Raw genomic sequence first — 17,777 nt, 5'->3', positions numbered from 1 at the left:
CAGCAAACTATATCCGATCGTTTAAAAGTAATGGGAATGATCCGAAATATAGGACATTGGGTGCCGTATGAATTGAAGCCACGAGAATCGATACTGGCGATGAAAAGTGGGTCTATAAGACAATCCGTCGGGCAACGTGTGGATATCCCGGCCATGTATCAAAATCGACGGCCGCGAAGGTTATGCTGACTATTTGGTAGGACCAACTGGATGTGGTGTACTATGAGCTGCTAAAACCGAATGAAATCATTACGAGGGACCTCTACCGACGACAACTGATACGTTTGAGCCGTGCAATGAATACGAGCAAAGACACGATAAAGATATTGGTCCTTATTCCCGTATCCACTTACACTTACGTTCCCACTACGCTTACATCTCACTTCACTGTTTCGCGCCTATTCCCGTTTCCACCGATCGCGAAGTGTAAAAATGAGCTTCGTGTAGAAAATAGAGTTGGAACCAGAATAACGCGAATGTGTTCATTTCCAATGTCGTTTCTAAGAGAAACGTCAGTTGTACTTTATTTTGTTTATCCACGAGTAATGGACAAGTTGTGTAGAAATAGGAATATGATCGGCTACTGCGATGAGTACGAGGAATCGCTCTGTTTACACAAACGAGAGCGTGAAGTGTAAACCAGAATAACATCGATGAATGAACTCGCTGTGTTCATAATGAACTCCACCGAATGTTTACAGTTGCGTGTAATCCGGAATAAGGTTGTACTCATTTCACATTGTTTTCACGTGTAATGTATTCGGGAATAAGGCCGATTGTCGATTACTGAATAGAGAAGGCGATCTTTCGCATTGGCCAACCTCCACTTTCATAATTTGCTGCATGGTCTCAATCCGACCAAAACAAATCACCAATACAGCAAAACAATAGAGTTGGAAGGAAAACGGCCATTGGAACAGCCAAAAATTATATAGTCCTGTAAATAACATATGTTGAATTGTTAAATGTAATTTATTGCAAATAAATATACGAGTTGTGAATAAATTGTAAATAAACGGACTGTAGTGCAATCATAAAGTCGGTGCTGTTATTTGGCAGCACGACAATGCTCGGCCGCATGTCGCGAAACCGGTCAAAACATACTTGGAAACGCTGAAATGCTATTCCACCCGCCGTATTCTCCAGACATTGCTTCGTCTGATTACAACCTTTTTCGATCGATGCAATATGGCCTGGCTGACCAGCACTTCTCCAATTTTGATGAAGTCAAAAATCGGATCGATTCGTGGTTAGCCGACAAACCGGCCGATTATTTCCGCAAAGGGATCCGTGAATTGCCAGAAAGATGGGAAAAAGTTGTGGCTAGTGATGGGCAATACTCTGAATGTTAAAGGGCCTGGCCGGTTAAGGGAGTTAAAAGTGCCCCCAAACCAAATCACCAGCTATATGCCAATGTATGATGAAATGATGATGATATAATTATTTGAAGATATTTATCGATACACCTTAGTAAGTTGTACTTTCAGTATTTTTTCTTATTTTTGACTCAAAGCTATTGAGAATGGCGTGAAAAAAGATGAAAAGGTGCATTTTTCACCATAGATCCTATGGTGTACCATATAAGGACTCAAAAATATGGTACTACTACCAAAATGTTTTATTTAGTACCCTATACAATATTTTCCATACAACTGGTGATTTGGTTTGGGGGACATTTTACTCCCTTACCCAGCCAGACCTTTTGGAAATATAAAAAATAATATTTGTTTGTACCGCGCAACTAAAAAAAATCACACATATCTAGAAAAGCTGTAGGAACACATTTAAATATAAATTAGAGTAGTACTGAATCTCTAAATCCCAAAAAAAAAATCAAAATTTCAATATTTTTTAGTACTTAAATTTTTGATGATTTTTTTTCTTGATACACCGTAGTAAAATGCACATTCAGTTTTTTTTTCAACTTTTTATCTCGAAGCTCGTTTTTCACTATAGATCCTATGTTAAACCACATAGGGGTTCAAAAAACCGCAAAAAATTCTTATTTAATATCCTATACAATATTGGTCATATAGCTGGTGATTTGGTTTTGAGGCACTTTTTATTCCCTTATCCGGCCAGGCCCTCTGTAACCAGAATAAAGCATTATTTTATTAGAGGCGAATGAACTGAAAAGTTTAAACCCTTCTCAAGCCAAAAAGAAGAAGAAGAAGAAGCATTATTTTTTGAAAAAAACGAAGAAACTTATCGGTACTCCTATTAGTTTTTTATGTAGAACCGTATGTAGATTACATTTTCTATGTTACTTTTCCTAAATGGTTACGATTTCACAAATTATTAAAATTTCAAAAAATTCGAAATTTAAATCTCCATTTCGGTGAGTTTACCACATTTAATTTGGGGCAGAATTGCGTTCGAGTAAAAAAACATCTGACATGAGTAGTTGCTTCAGTCCGTAGGGGAAATGGGCGTAATACGGACATGTTACGAAGAACTTCAATTATATCTTTGAAAACTCATGTTTTCCAAAATTCAAAAGCAGTTTCTTACAGTTCAATATACTGGTTTTCGAAATAATTGGTCAAAAGTTTTATAAAAATTTGTTTTTCCATGTTTTTTACTGAAATTAAAACAAGCCGAAAAGTACAACTTTTTTATCGATGCAGTTATAATGGACATGTAGTGGGGGGAATATGGACAGGTTGATAAGATATGAAGCGAAGAAGTTTATCGCTCGCGAGAGGAATAATTTCGCTCTCTCTCAGTGTTTGTGTGTCCAGTAACTGAAATAGAACAAAAAGAGAAAGCAATATAAAAAAGAGTTCAATATTCTTCTCTTCACTTTCTATCATGCATTAGATGTAAATATGGATGTGATTGGTCATTTCAACCCCACCAGTGCAATTATTTTAATAATTTAAATTTACCACTTACGAAAGAATTTACTTTTCCGTACATATCAAATATCGCTTTCTGTCAACTCACAAACCGAAATATAATCATCAGCGAATTGAATTTTGCAATGAAACCACTCAAAACGCCTAATATCGAAGCCGGAAAAATTACATCCAAACGCGGAATCATGTTCGATTTTCGGTTTTTGTTTCCCTATTCCACTTTTGATCAGTATTAATTGTCATAGAATGGTTTAAATACTATAGAATAGCATGTAGAAGGGGTTCTCATCCACAGAAATTTGAAATTCACAATGCAACTATGCAAATCAACCACCTATCCATTATACCCCCACTTACCCGCGGTTCCCCTACATGAAACGAATAACCTCTTTTTGATTTTCGCATGATTGAAACACATCACATTACACCAATACCCTTTTGATTTTTTCGCTACTCATGCCTGGGCGCTTCTTCCTTACTTGTTTGTATTAGAGAGGCTTTAAACTGTGCAGTTCATTCGCTTCTAAGGGCGCCTCTCCATGCTGTGCGATGTTTTACAGTTATTGCTTAAGCTGCATTATAAGAAAAGTACGCATACTTCTGAATAATGTTTGTGTTAATGAAAGGTCTGGTTTACACCACGATAAATACAATACGGTAGCGCGACTTATGAGAAAGGCCTTTCAGCCATCTTGGATTTTGTATGTAAACAATCTGCAATATTTTGCAATATGTTCTTTTGCTTCTTGTGTGTGGAATTGTTGAAGGGTAAGTCTTTTACGGTTATGGTTAGGTTTGTAATATACTCTATCTTATTATTTGTTTCAGCTCAAGAGAATAAATCGACTCTCGGTGTCGGTCGGTGATGGAGATATTTTTCCCGCGTTTTGCAGTTAGAGACGTCGGTTAATTGTTCGATTAATTCAAATAATCGAATATCTGAAATTTTAATCGAGTAATTTTGTATCAAATAATGAAAAATCTAAATATGAATACATCGAATAATAATTAAAGTAATCGCTATTAATAAAAAAGGGAATATTTTTTCCAAAAAATACAGTGCAAAATTTGATTAACCGTCGGTGTTTTGTCGAAATTCATCGAATATGCTAAACCATTTACGGTTGAAGCATAAAAATGGGAAGAAGAATTCAGGGTCTGCAGGAGTAACATGCGGACTTGACGAAGGAGGTCTCAACTCCCGTTCTAAAATAGTAGTATTCAAACTTCGGGTGCCAAGGAAAATATACCATACTAGTGGTCAATGGTTCTATAAATATACTTCATTAGAACTAGTAGTTATAGGGAAAAAGCAGAAAAATACACACAAATCAGCTATTTCAACAACATTCGAAGAATAGATAATTTTGAACAGTAAACATTTTATGTTGGTACAATAAAAATATTGTGCATCATTTTCATGGTGTGCTCTTTTTTCAATCGTCCTACAAAAATCATGAAATGGCAAATTTATCAATATACTGAAATACCATTTCATTCAAGAACCATTATTCTGTACCATGTTTATTTCAAAATTCTATTTAATGTAACTTTTAAAATTATGACATCATTTTTTTTTATTATAAATGACTGTTCGTTTTGATTACAAGAAATAAATATTCGCTCGATTAATCGAATACTGAAAGACAATTAAAAATTTAAATGAACGAAATGAACGAAAAATTTAGACATCTCTATTTGCAGTCAAATCCCTTCCCACAATCCTCTGTATATTTATACCGTTTCCCCTCGCGCACTTATTGACGACCCGGTCACACCTTTATTCCACACATCTTGGTTTACACTAAAGTAAAAATACTACAGACCGCGCACCGTGCGGACCAGTGAGAGTCGACCTTTCATACTTTTTAAACTCATTCATATCGATTATCGACTCAGGTCTCACAGACCGAGGTAGTCAATTCTTTACACAGATAATCCGTTCATTTGATTTGTCCAAAGGCAAGTGTCAGGTCAGGGAATGTTTTATAGATTTTTTAAACACGACGGAGAAAACCGACTCAGGATTAGCTAATGATATTTGGCAAAAGCTGAAAGAAGATGGATTGAATATAGCTGACTGTCGTGGGTAATCTTATGACAATGGTGCCAATATGGCGGGAACAAAAAAATGGGGCACTAGCGAAAATACTCCTGGTTAACAACCAAGCTCGTTTTGTTCCCAGTGCTGCCTGTTAGGTAGCTTGATGAAATGTGTGCGAGCACCCCTCGTGTAGCATAGTTCTCTAGATAAGTTATTAGTTATAGCTAGTTACGCATAGTAGTCTTTGGTTTTTCCAAATTGTAATTCGTTCTCTTGTAATAAAATCGCGAGATCGGTCGGTCACGTTTTCCCTCACTGCGTAGAAATAAATGGTTTCTAATATCGTGAGTGGTTTTTAGTTTGTGCGAAAAAGTCCGTCGTGAATTATAACGCGTGTGTTAAGGTATCCAATGTCCGTAGGAAGGGGTCCGAACACTGCCCATAGTTTATATCTCGTCGGAGTACAGTTCAAATATTTCAGCAGTTCAACTACGCGTTGAAATGTACTTATTGAGTATTTGGGAGTATCGTTGGAGGAGCATTCCAATATAAGATGGTTGTCAAAGCTGCAAGCAGTATTAGCGTTGAAAAGGTTAATTTATTCCGTCTTTTTTGTTCTCACTGATTTAATAGATTCAACCTAACACAACAGTGCCAGCTGGAGTATTATTGAATCAAATAGATGTCGAATTTATTTATCTTCTGGAAGTTTAGGGAAGAATTCTAAATAGTATGGGCAAAGTGAATGGATCGTTACAATCAAAAGGCATGACCTTAGACGTAGCAAATAAACTCCTTAAAGCTTTGCGTGCTTCATTCGCGAGGAGGTGCATCTAGTCATGCCGAGATGGAAGCATCTAATCATGCCATTCAGTACGCAAAACAAAAGTGTATTAAACACGATATCCCTGACAATTTAAAAGCTACTTGACCACGAAAAATGAAACCACTGGAAACTCCATAGCCCCGTGTTCTTCAGATGTTGATACAGAGCAACCTGCATCAGAGGCGGAAGTGTTCAAGACGCAGATGAAGAACCTATTCCCTAACCTGATCTGTTCGACGCCTTTGAACATCCAGCTACTTTACGTCCCCACACAAAGAAGTCAAGCTCCGACGTGAAAGACATCTCCCACACCAAGTGCCCAAAGAAGATATTTCTGTGGCTAACCATCAACGAAAAGAGGATGTGAAAGTCGCTCTTTTTCAGTTGCGGTAAATGCGGTGAACGGGGAGATTTACTACTCAAAGTGCCTGCGGGAACTTGCCTGCTTCATCCAAAAACTTTACACGGACAAGAATGTGGTGTTTCGGCCGGACTTGGCCTCCACCCATTACGTGAAGAAGTCGTTTGAGATGACGAACCGCTTGAAGATAGATGTTATTCCGAGACCAGCCAACCCTCGAGGGGTGAACTCCAACAATTTCGTGGCGAAAACAAAGAAGGAACCAATAAATGAAGCTAAGAGAGAACTGAAAAACACGCCAACATTAAAATAAGTTTCTAATTCGTGGATAATCTTTAGTTCTCAATTAGTTCAAATAACCCATCCGAGGTGGTTTCGACCAAGCTGCGCCATGTTGTAGTGTGTATTTCGTTCTACGCAGTGGATACTGCCCGTATAAGCTCTTCAAACCTCTCATACTGCTTGTAAGCTGCATCTACTCTTCGTACGATCACTCCTTATAAGTTCTTGATAGGGTTTTGATCTAGTAAACAAGCTGACCAGTCCAGAATCTGAAGTCCATATTCATTAAACCATGCCATGCCTTTCTCAATTTTATGAATTGATGCCAAATTATGCCAATTATTACTATTTTTTTTTATGCAAAAACAGAAGTAAATGATTCTGAAGTACTTCGTTGCACTTCTGACTGTTCATTTTTATTGATGGTAAGCTATCTAAAGCAGACATGTTTGAGAAAATTCTCCCCAAACCATAAAAATTCCATCTCCAAAGCTACGGGTCCAAAAACTAATATGGAAGCTAATCCCATTGGATTCACTATTTCAGGAGAACTTCTCTGATAAAAAGAAATCCAAATTTAACGGGACGTGTCATGTATTTTTTCAACACGTAACTTTGGAGGCGACTGTTTGGTTTGGTTTGAGGAAAATATTTTCAAAAAGGCCTGGTTTCATCAACACGAATGCACAGTCAGAAGGCAATAGAGTACTTTAGAATCATTTACTTCTGTTCTGCATCAAAACACCGTGATAATTGGGTAATTTGGCATCAATTCATTACATCCGGAAAATCATGGCATGTTTAATGAATAGGGGCTTAAGATTCTGGACAGGCCAGCTTGTTTACCAGATCAAAGTTCTATCAAGAACTTTTGAGGAGTGATCGTACGAATAGTAGATGCAGCTTACAAGCAGTTGAGTGTTTTGAAGAGCTTTAACGAGTATCCTATGCGGAGAACGAGATACACACTACAATATGGCGCAGCTTTCTCGCAGAAATCCATTATTTTCGCTTGAAATTCAAACCTCATTTAATATACTTCGGATTATCCGATTTGGGTCAAATTTGCATAATGGCTTTTTCATAGAAGTCTTGTTCCTTATTGGAGAAAAATTCTAGTAATCGATTTTTACAATTTTCTCGTGATCCCAGTTTTTCATCACTCAGGAAATTTCGTAATGCGAGAAAAAGGTGGTAATCGTTTGGTCTATATTATGGATGCATTGAAACTCGTCAATCAAGCTCCCCAAGTTTCTGGCGAGTCACTATAGACATGTGTGGTCTTGCGTTGTCCTAATGAAACACAACACCTCTTTTGTTGGCCAATTTTGGCCGTTTCTGGTCAATCGCTAGTTTCAAGCGGCCCAGTTTTTATCAATAGAGATCTGAATTTAGTGTTCGGCCATACGGAAGTAACTCATAATAAATGATTCCTTCCAAGCAGTGTTGCCACACGTACAGATTTATCTGGAAAGGTACGGATTTTTTCGTTATTTTTGGTACAGATTCTGTACAGTACTACAGATTTCGTTAAAAAGTACAGATTGGTACAGATTTTTCCGCTTGTGAAATTTCTTACATTTGAGCAAAGCAACATTAAGGTACATGACGACTTTTATGCCGCAGTATCGCTTGGTGCTGCTGACCTTAAAAGCATTTACAATGCAATGATTTATGAGTTTCAAAAGAACGGCATTCCTTACAAGAATCGTCTGAATTGCGACTTATGTTTTGCCCCAGATGAATAAATAGAATCGTTTGTTCCAGGCTGAAAAACATGCAATCATGATGCTACATGAAGCACTGAAAGATTTTTATTTGATCATTCTCACTAATATCTGCAAGGAATCTTACGTTGTTTCAATGTCCAATGCTATTAAATTTGAAGATCATTTGAAAAGCGGCAAGAATTTTTCGTTAGAATAGCAGCAGAAAAAACTATCAGAACAATGGACAACGACAGGCAGATCATTTTTAGGGATATTTATCGCAGTTTATTCGTGGAGATGATCAAGCAAATTAGAAAAAAGATTCGATTTTGATGATCCGACGCTCAAGGCTTCGGCAATGTTAAATCCCAGAATTTATTCCAATTTGATGAGCATTAACGTAGTGTTAGTAAGGTTTTCAGGACTCTGCAATGAAAACAAACAGGATCTGGAGGATTAATTCCGAAATCACAGTTTCAGAAAATGAGTATGTGCAGGATTGGTGGACATAAATTGGATGTCTACAAAGAATTGACGATTCGCTCACATTTTCGGCGCTTCGATGTCTGATTTGTAACGTTCTCACTATTCCTCCTCGGCAACTGTCGATCGATTTTGTTCTGAATATGATCAAAACAAAAACAAACTTAAAAATCGGCTCAGCACGATACGATACGATGAACGCTATTTTGAGATCAAAAGTGTAGCATACGCTGAATGCTGTGAGTTGGCAGAAAAGTATTGTAAACCAGGCTGAACGTTCTATAGCTGAAATGTCAAAATAAATCGAGAGCTGGAGTCTCTTGAGTTGGAAAGTCAACGCGAATAGACGTGTTTCATATATAACCCGAAAATATAAAAGTAGCGACGAGGATAAAAGTGTAAAAAAAATAAATAAAAGACCTTTAGTGATATAAAAGAGAGTGATTATATCAGTCAAGTTTTTTTTTTCAAATAAATAGTTTGGTTGTACCAAGTGGAAGATCCTTCCAGAAGATTTCTGCCACATAGGACAAAGAGACAAGCAGCATTTTTTTTTCTACACGACTGCAGAAAAACAGCAGGAAAGGTTTCAACTGTTCCTGTGCGACTGCAGATAATAAACGTAAGTTCTTTTGTTTTCTCTTTTGTTATGAAAGTGGTTAAAAGTGCAACGAACCTTTTGTTCCATATAAAACTAACCTCTAAAACAAAAGATTTTTTTTAAGCCATTGATCCACAAACAGTAGAAGTGTGGCCAGTTTGCAGGTAATTGTGTGAAATATTTCAAACCTCAAAACAAATTTTTGTGCTTTTGTTTGTACCTGAAAAAGGATTGTATAAAAAAAAGAAGGTATTGTGTTTGAGTTTATAAAAGCCTTAATTGGAAGAAATTATTTGGAAATTTTTTTTTTTAAATTTATTGAACAAATTTTAAGAGAGTCTTGTTTTTTCTCAGGATTTTTTGCTGACAAAATTGCATGGAGGATACAGGAAATTCCTGAGGAGGATTCGTTCGGGTACAGACTTCAATTTTGGTGAGTTTTTCTGCATTCCAATCCTTAAGTCGTAGTTGATTGATTTCGAAAAATAATTTGAAGGAAATTTTACAATGGCACAAACGATGCTTTCCGTTATTGAGCCCTACAGAAAGGGAGTTTCTTTTGCCGAATGGTCGGATCGTTTGGGTTACTTTTTCGTTTTAAATAAAGTAAAAGAAGAAGAAAAGAAAGCTCATTTGATTATGTTGTGGGGAGCCACAGTTTTCATAGAACTGAAACTCCTATTCCCAAATGGGAAGCTGGAAGAAGCTGCTTATAATGAATTAATTAGCAAATTAAAAATGAGACTGGATAAAACTGAATCGGGGCTAATGCAACGATTCAAGTTTAATAACAGAGTTCAACAACCTGATGAATCGGCTGAAGATTTCGTTTTATCGGTCAAGTTACTAGCAGAATTTTGCAATTTTGAGAACTTCAAGCAGACTGCTATCATGGATAGAATTGTAGCTGGCTTGACAGAAAAAGCTCTTCAACAACGTTTGTTGAACGAGGTGGAGTTAACACTCGAAGCTGCAGAAAGAATAATTATTACTTGGGAAATGGCAAGTGCTAATGCAAAATCTTTAGAAGGAGATTCTTATTATGAAAGAGTGGCTTTGACACAGAATGCAGGTGCTGGTAAAACCATGAATAAATTGTTGAATACCTTCAAAATAGCAGAAAACCGTAAACAAACAGAATTTAGAGGTCCAGTGAGAAACAGATTGGGTTTCAAAGGAAATAGTTTCATATCAAATCCAAATCATAATTTCAACTATGGAAATAACGATAAAAAAGTGAGTTTTGAACATGCTGACGGGAAAAATAATCAGCAATATCGCAAAATAGATTATTCAAACATGACATGCAATTTCTGTGGGTTAGAAGGACATATCAAGAGGAGATGTTTTAAATTAAAAAATTTAAAAAGAGATGCTGTGAATTACATGGACAGACCAGGAACAAGCATGGAGAGGAGACTGGATGACATGTTCAAACGAATGAGTACGGAGGAGCCGGTCAGCGAAAATAGCGATGAAGGTAAACTTAATTGTATGTGTGTTTCGTCCATTAATAAAATCAGTGTTCCTTGTTTGGTAGAAATAAAAATTGAGGGAAAACATATAAAAATGGAGATAGACTGTGGATCTTCAGTAACAGTGATGAGCAAAAGACAATATTTCTCAACATTTAACAAAAAGTTAATGACTAGCAATAAGCAATTAGCTGTAGTAAATGGTAATAAATTAAAATTAATTGGAGAAGCGATTGTTAGAACGGAATTTAAAGAGAAAATAGAAAATCTTTCTCTTCTGATTATAGATTGTGAAAATGAGTTCCTTCCTTTATTGGGTCGAAATTGGCTAGATGTATTTTTTAACGGATGGAGACAATTTTTTGATGGATCTCAATTGATAAATTCTCTGAATGAACTAAATAATGAAGCTATGGTGAATGAATTACGTGTGGAGTTCCCAAATGTTTTTACTAAAGATTTTACTACTCCAATTGTCGGTTTTGAGGCAGAGTTAATACTCAAAGAAAACAATCCAATTTTTAAGAAAGCATATGACGTTCCTTATCGTTTAAAGGACAAAGTTTTAAACTATTTGACAAGATTGGAAAATGAGAAAGTGATTACTCCAATCAAAACGAGTCAATGGGCATCACCTGTGATAGTAATTATTAAGAAAAATGATGAAATTCGTCTGGTAATAGATTGCAAAGTTTCAATTAATAAGGTTATCGTCCCAAATACTTATCCCTTACCTGTTGCCCAAGATTTATTTGCGAAATTAGCGGGTTGCAGAGTATTTTGTTCACTGGATTTGGAAGGTGCTTACACGCAATTATCATTATCGGAAAGTTCTAGACAATTTATGGTAATTAATACAGTTAAAGGATTGTTTGTCTACAATAGATTACTACAGGGAGCATCGTCCAGTGCAGCTATTTTTCAACAAGTAATGGATCAAGTTTTAGAAGGATTGGGAAATGTATTTTGTTATTTAGATGATGTGTTAATTGCGGGAAGTAATTATGAAAAATGCAAGAAAAATTTGAGATTAGTTTTAGAGAGATTATCGAAGGCTAATAATAAGATAAACTTTGAGAAATGTAAAATTTTTGTAAAGGAGCTTGTATATTTGGGTCACATAATTAGTGAAAAAGGTTTATCGCCTTGTGAGGACAAAATTTCCACTATAAAAAAAGCTAAAGAACCGACCAACATAGCTGAACTTAAATCATTCTTAGGGTTAATAAATTACTACAACAAATTTATACCACATTTGTCCTTTAAGTTGCATCAGTTATACAATCTTTTGAGGAAAGATGTTAAATTCAGTTGGGACAGTAATTGTAGAAGAGCTTTCAATTTAGCAAAAGATTCACTTATTGCGTCAAACTTTTTACAGTTTTATGACCCAAATAAACCAATAATTGTGATATCTGACGCATCCGGATATGGATTAGGCGGTGTAATTGCACATGAAATTGATGGTGAGGAAAAACCGATTTATTTCACATCTTTTTCTCTAAATGATGCTCAAAGGAAGTATCCTATTCTTCATCTCGAAGCTTTAGCCTTGGTTTCTACTATAAAAAAATTCCATAAATATTTATATGGTCAAAAGTTTACAGTTTATACTGATCACAAACCATTAGTAGGAATTTTTGGAAAAGAAGGTAAAAATCCGATGGTGGTGACACGGTTACAACGGTATAATGTGGAGTTATCCATTTATGAGTTTGAGATAAAATACAGACCTTCTAATAAAATGGGAAATGCGGATTTCTGTTCGCGATTTCCGCTTAAAGAACTGGTTCCAAATGGAAGTGGAAGAGAATACATAAGAAGCATTAATTTTATGAAAGATTTTCCGATAGACTATAACGAAATAGCCAAAAAGACAGCGAATGATAGATTCTTGCAGGATATCATGTCCTTTATGACAAATGGTTGGCCTAAGAAGGTTGACAAACGCTTTGTAAACATTTTCGCGAATCAGCACGAATTGGAAATTGTGGACGAGTGCTTGTTATATCAGGTATATATATCTGCGATATATCAGGAATATCGCAGCAAAAGCAAAAGGCTTGAAGAAGTATTTATTAGACCCAGAAGTATCTGAAATTGGATTGGAAGATCAGATTAATTTGTTTTTGTTCAATTATAGAAATAGTTGTTTGACGAGTGATGGTGTTTTTCCATCAGAAAGAATATTCTCATATAAGCCAAAAATATTATTAGACTTATTGAATCCAAAGAAATGTTATAGGAAATATCTTAATTTGACTGAGCCTAGTGATGTGAAGACACAACCTAAAAGTGTTGGTATCCAAAATAAATCAAATGATTCATTGGACAACCTGATGGCGGGAGATATCGTATGGTATCTCAATAATAATCCGCATAATAATCTTAGATGGATTAAAGCAAGTTTCATTAAAAGAATTTCAAAAAATATCTTCCAGGTGACTACTGGAAACGTGCAAATCCAATAGAAACCAATTAAGGGTATCAAAGGATACGCGTTCGAAAACGGCAAACAACGTAGCGATTACAACTTCATCAGAAGTTCAAGACATGATCCGAATTAGAGATGAAGAAGAATTCAGGGGATTCCCTGAGGATCCTGTCAGAAGGAATAGAAAACGAAAAGTGCTAATGCCAGAATATCTCCGGCGTTCGAAAAGAAGAAGAACTGCAAAGGCAGACAGTGATTTTATATATATTTGAAAGTGCTAATAGAATATGGAAATGAATTGTATTGAATTGATAGCTGTAAAAAGAAATATTATTAAATATTCGTAGAGAAACAATATGAGTAGGTATAGGTTGATAAATATCAATGAACTGAATTAGTTTTCCTCTCAAATTAAGGGGAAAGAGCTGTAGCATACGCTGAATGCTGTGAGTTGGCAGAAAAGTATTGTAAACCAGGCTGAACGTTCTATAGCTGAAATGTCAAAATAAATCGAGAGCTGAAGTCTCTTGAGTTGGAAAGTCAACGCGAATAGACGTGTTTCATATATAACCTGAAAATATAAAAAAAGATTGATTAAGCATCGTGGCGGCGGCTCGAAAATTTTGATAAATGATAGTATGCAATCTTGATTCAGAAAAACTATGTATAAGCATCATGAAACACACGAATGATTTGCAAATGTAAATGTAGTATTTGTAGTAAATAAATGAGTATTTTTAATAATTCTTTTTTTCTCTACAACAAATATTTTCGATGGTACAGATTATTGGTACAGATTTTTGGAAAAAAAGAAAAAGAAAGATAAGATGAGATCTGGTACAGATTAAAATATGCCAACACTGCTTCTAAGTCTCTCCAAATACACAGCAGAGACTTCCTGGCCGTTAGTCCTGGTTTGGTCACCGTTTGAGCAGATTCACCACGCTTTGAACACGATATTTTTCACACAATATTGTCGTATGTGACCCATTTCTCATTTCCAGTCACTATTCGTTTAAGAAATGGGTCAATTTCAACCCGTTTGGCCGAGGCTTCGCAGATGGAAATTCGATTCATCGAGTTTTTTTGTGTTAATAGGCACCAAAACATCGAGCTTCTTCGTGAATCCAGCTTTGCGAACGTGGGTTAAAACGATCTTTAGCTCCTGGGAGATGCTACGACTACAAACATGCTAGTCAACTTCGATTATTTTTTTTTGACGTAGGACTACGTCTAACCGGAAGATATAGGGGGTGGAATGAAAATCTAGGTACTGCACTAGTAGGAAAAAATGCAAGATTTGGAACGCTTATAACTCGAGCATTTCTCAATATATCGCAAAGTTTTTGTATCAATTGATAGGAAATATATCTACGCATCTATCATAATGAATAACATTTCATTTTTCTTGAGATAAATAATTGAATAATTGTGAAATATCAAGCATTGTCCAAATGCACTATGTGCCCATTTTTGATTGGTCCATTTTGTGCTCCTCAAATCGTACCGACCAAAACGGGCAACCAGAGCAGCAGCGAAATACAATGAAGCACGTCGCAGTCTCACACATGCATAATTCTCGAGTCAGCCAGTCAGCTTAAAAATCCCCGCTCCGCTGCCGTAACGATCTTTTTTGACGTAGGACTACGTCTTTCATTTCTATACCGGGGTGTAAAATCAAAGTTTCGAAAACGAAAGCGTTACGCCAGAGACCGAGATTTTGAGCGTTAATAGCTCCTAAACAACTGAACGAAATGGTATGATAAACACTTCATTCGAAACATAAAATGTCTACGCGTTCTATATTTGTTACTTTTTGATCCAAAAACTTGTTTAAATAGTCTTAAAATTGTTTTCAAAACAGGCTATTGAAATCACCAATCGGTATATAAGCGAGCGCCGCTCGCAAATCCACTCAGTTCTAATTGAACAGCGATTGGAGCATGTTGTCGCTGTTGTGGTGAAGCTCCTCATTTATCATGAAAGCGCGGATGAACGGTGTCACCAAGAGCCTGTTTGTGCACCTTAGGCCAGAAGGGAATCCATCAGGAGGAGAGTGATGCCACAAACGGTTCCCCGGGAAGACATCGCTACACACACATATACGCGCGGAATTCTTTCCGTTTGGATGCCATTCAGCATCGAGAAAGTTCCGGAAAGATCTAATCATTTCTGGAAAATAATCTGCCAGTTCCTCTGGGAATTTAAAAATACATTCATGTGAAAGAGTTAATTTGAATGTTTTCTATCCATGTAACACTGTGACCAAATACATTTGGTTTTGTGGTTTTTCAATCAATCGCAATTAACAGGATAGCTTCTGAAGATTATTCTTCCCCATCAGTAGGATATTTCCGTATCCAATATTGTATGCGCCCGCAATCGATTATTGCTCAGTCGCGGAAAGTTCCGAGCTCAGAGAGTTCATTCCCCTCTAGTTTGCCTTCCAAATTGCCATCGTAAACCACACCTTCTCTCGATTCAATCACACACAAAAAGCATACTTAAGCGATATTCTGGTGGTGAGACACATTCATTTTTCGTGAGGACATCGACACGACAACATCGTTGCCTAACGTGCTGGAGGAGGTGGACGGCGAAGGATCGACACATACATGCGCAGAATTCTTTCCGTTTGGTACCATTCAGCATCGAGAAAGTTCCGGAAAGATCGAATCATTGCTGGAAAATAATCTGCCAGTTCCTCTGGGAATTTAAAAATACATTCATGTGAAAGAGTTTATTTGAATGTTTTCTGTCCATGTAACACTGTGACCAAATATTTTTCAATCAAGTACTATTAACAGGTGGTTATCGAGTTAGTATTAACCACTGGTGGGCTTCCAGTATCGAGGAAAATATGGAAATATCTAATCGTTACTGAAAATAATCTGCCAGTTCCTCTGGGAATTTAAAAATACATTCATGTGAAAGAGTTTATTTGAATGTCTATCCATGTAACACTGTGACCAAATATTTTTCAATCAAGTACTATTAACAGGTGGTTATCGAATTAGCATTAACCACTGGTGGGCTTCCAGTATCGAGGAAAATGTGGAAATATCTAATCGTTGCTGGAATATAATCTGCCAGTTCCCCTTGGAATTGAAAATTACATTCAAGCGAAAGAGTTTATTTTAATGTTTTCTATCCATAAAATATCCATATAATACATTTGGGTTTGTGATTTGTCAATCAAGTACAGTTAGCATGTTAGCTTCTGAAGATTATTCTTCAGAACAAGGTTTTTCGTATCCTATATTGGATGCATAAAACCTTGTGCCTCCAACGTAACGCTCTCGTTTTCGAAGTCTCCCAAATATTCATTCATTCATTCATTCAGAATGGATTTAGATTCAACTTCAAACAAATTATCTCTAAATCAACGATAGTCCTACGTCACCCTTGCGGTTATACCATAGATATAACCCACTTCCTGTTTTTTTCAACCATTCTTTGTGTGGACACCGACTGGACAACATCGTTGCTGGACGAGCTGGACGGCGAGGGATCGAGTGCCTTTCTCAAGGCAAGAGGGCGGAGGTGGTAGCGCTGGAGTAGAGTAGAGTAGAGTTTTCAAAGGGCCTTTCTCAAGGCTAGAGACGAATGAACTGCAAAAGTTTAAAGTCTCTCTAATACAATACCTTCCTTCCTTCCGTAAAGATCATTCTCATCCAAACCGTACACCACATCGTTTCGCATCACAACACATCAACAAACCAACACAAGCAGCCATGTCTGGACATGACAAAGGAGGAAAAGTGAAGGGAAAGGCAAAATCCCACTCGAACCGTGTTGGTCTTTAGTTCCGCGTAGGTGTATTCACCAATTGCTTCGCAAGGGTAGCTAGGCCGAGCGCGTTAGTACCAGTGCACCAGTCCACCTAGCCGCTGTTATATAGTTTCGGCCGCCGAAGTGATCGAGTTGGCTGGCAAAACTGCTCGCGACCATAAGAAAACCCGCATTCAGAACAGAACACATTCGGTTCGGTGGACATCAAGACAACAGGCAGTTGCAGCGAGTGGCGAGTGGCAAACGCAATCGCAGCAGGTAGCAGAAGAAAAAGTTTGTTTTTTATACAATCTGCTTTGGTGGCAAATCCAGAACAAGGCGGCATCGAGGGCGTTCGAAATCGTTTTTTTTTCAAAACCTAAGTACTTAGTTTTCTAAATTGGAACCATTCCATAAAACAAGGCGCTTTTCAGGGCCACTAACCCTTCCAAAAAAGAGTTTAGGAAATACAGTTCAATGCTTTCTAAAACAATATCCAAAATAATAATAAAACACAAATTGATTTTTTCATAACTTGTTTGCCAGGATATGATGAGTATGTAAACTTGGCAGTTGTTCTGTGCTTATTGATGGTTGGGGACTTTCCCGATTCTCGAATTGCTTCTAGATTGAAAGTACAGTAATTTACATTTAGCTCGACATTTAGCTAATTTGACGGACCAGTAATGCGACATATTCAGTTGGACATTTTTGTAAACATAGAGTTCGGGGTCCAAATTATGACCCCACATTGAAAGTCGACACTGTACCACTGTCATCGCAAATGTTCAATTACAGATTAAAATCGCCTCCAATGCGACACTGAGTGGTGCTTCGGCACGTCGCATTAAATGTAATTTACTATACAACATGTCACAAGCTGGATGGGAAGAAATTTTCCAACTGTGAAAGCTGTGACGAGTGGCAAACGCA

The 17,777-nt window shown here is 36.9% G+C and overlaps 1 protein-coding gene and 1 long non-coding RNA gene across 2 annotated transcripts in view; both read left to right on the top strand.

Annotated features, from left to right (window-relative positions):
• Positions 1 to 17,777, top strand: part of LOC129766135 (uncharacterized) — a 93,785-nt gene that overhangs the window by 22,741 nt on the left and 53,267 nt on the right. The gene's annotated exons all lie outside the window — the stretch shown is intronic.
• On the top strand, positions 8,902 to 13,738 carry LOC129767651 (uncharacterized). Its single transcript, XR_008741554.1, has 3 exons — positions 8,902 to 9,185; positions 9,519 to 9,597; positions 13,081 to 13,738. It is a non-coding gene; the product is annotated as an uncharacterized LOC129767651 (long non-coding RNA).

Source organism: Toxorhynchites rutilus, chromosome 2 (assembly GCF_029784135.1).
Source record: "Toxorhynchites rutilus septentrionalis strain SRP chromosome 2, ASM2978413v1, whole genome shotgun sequence".
NCBI lineage: Eukaryota > Metazoa > Arthropoda > Insecta > Diptera > Culicidae > Toxorhynchites > Toxorhynchites rutilus.
This window is presented reverse-complemented; position numbering and strand designations above follow the sequence as displayed.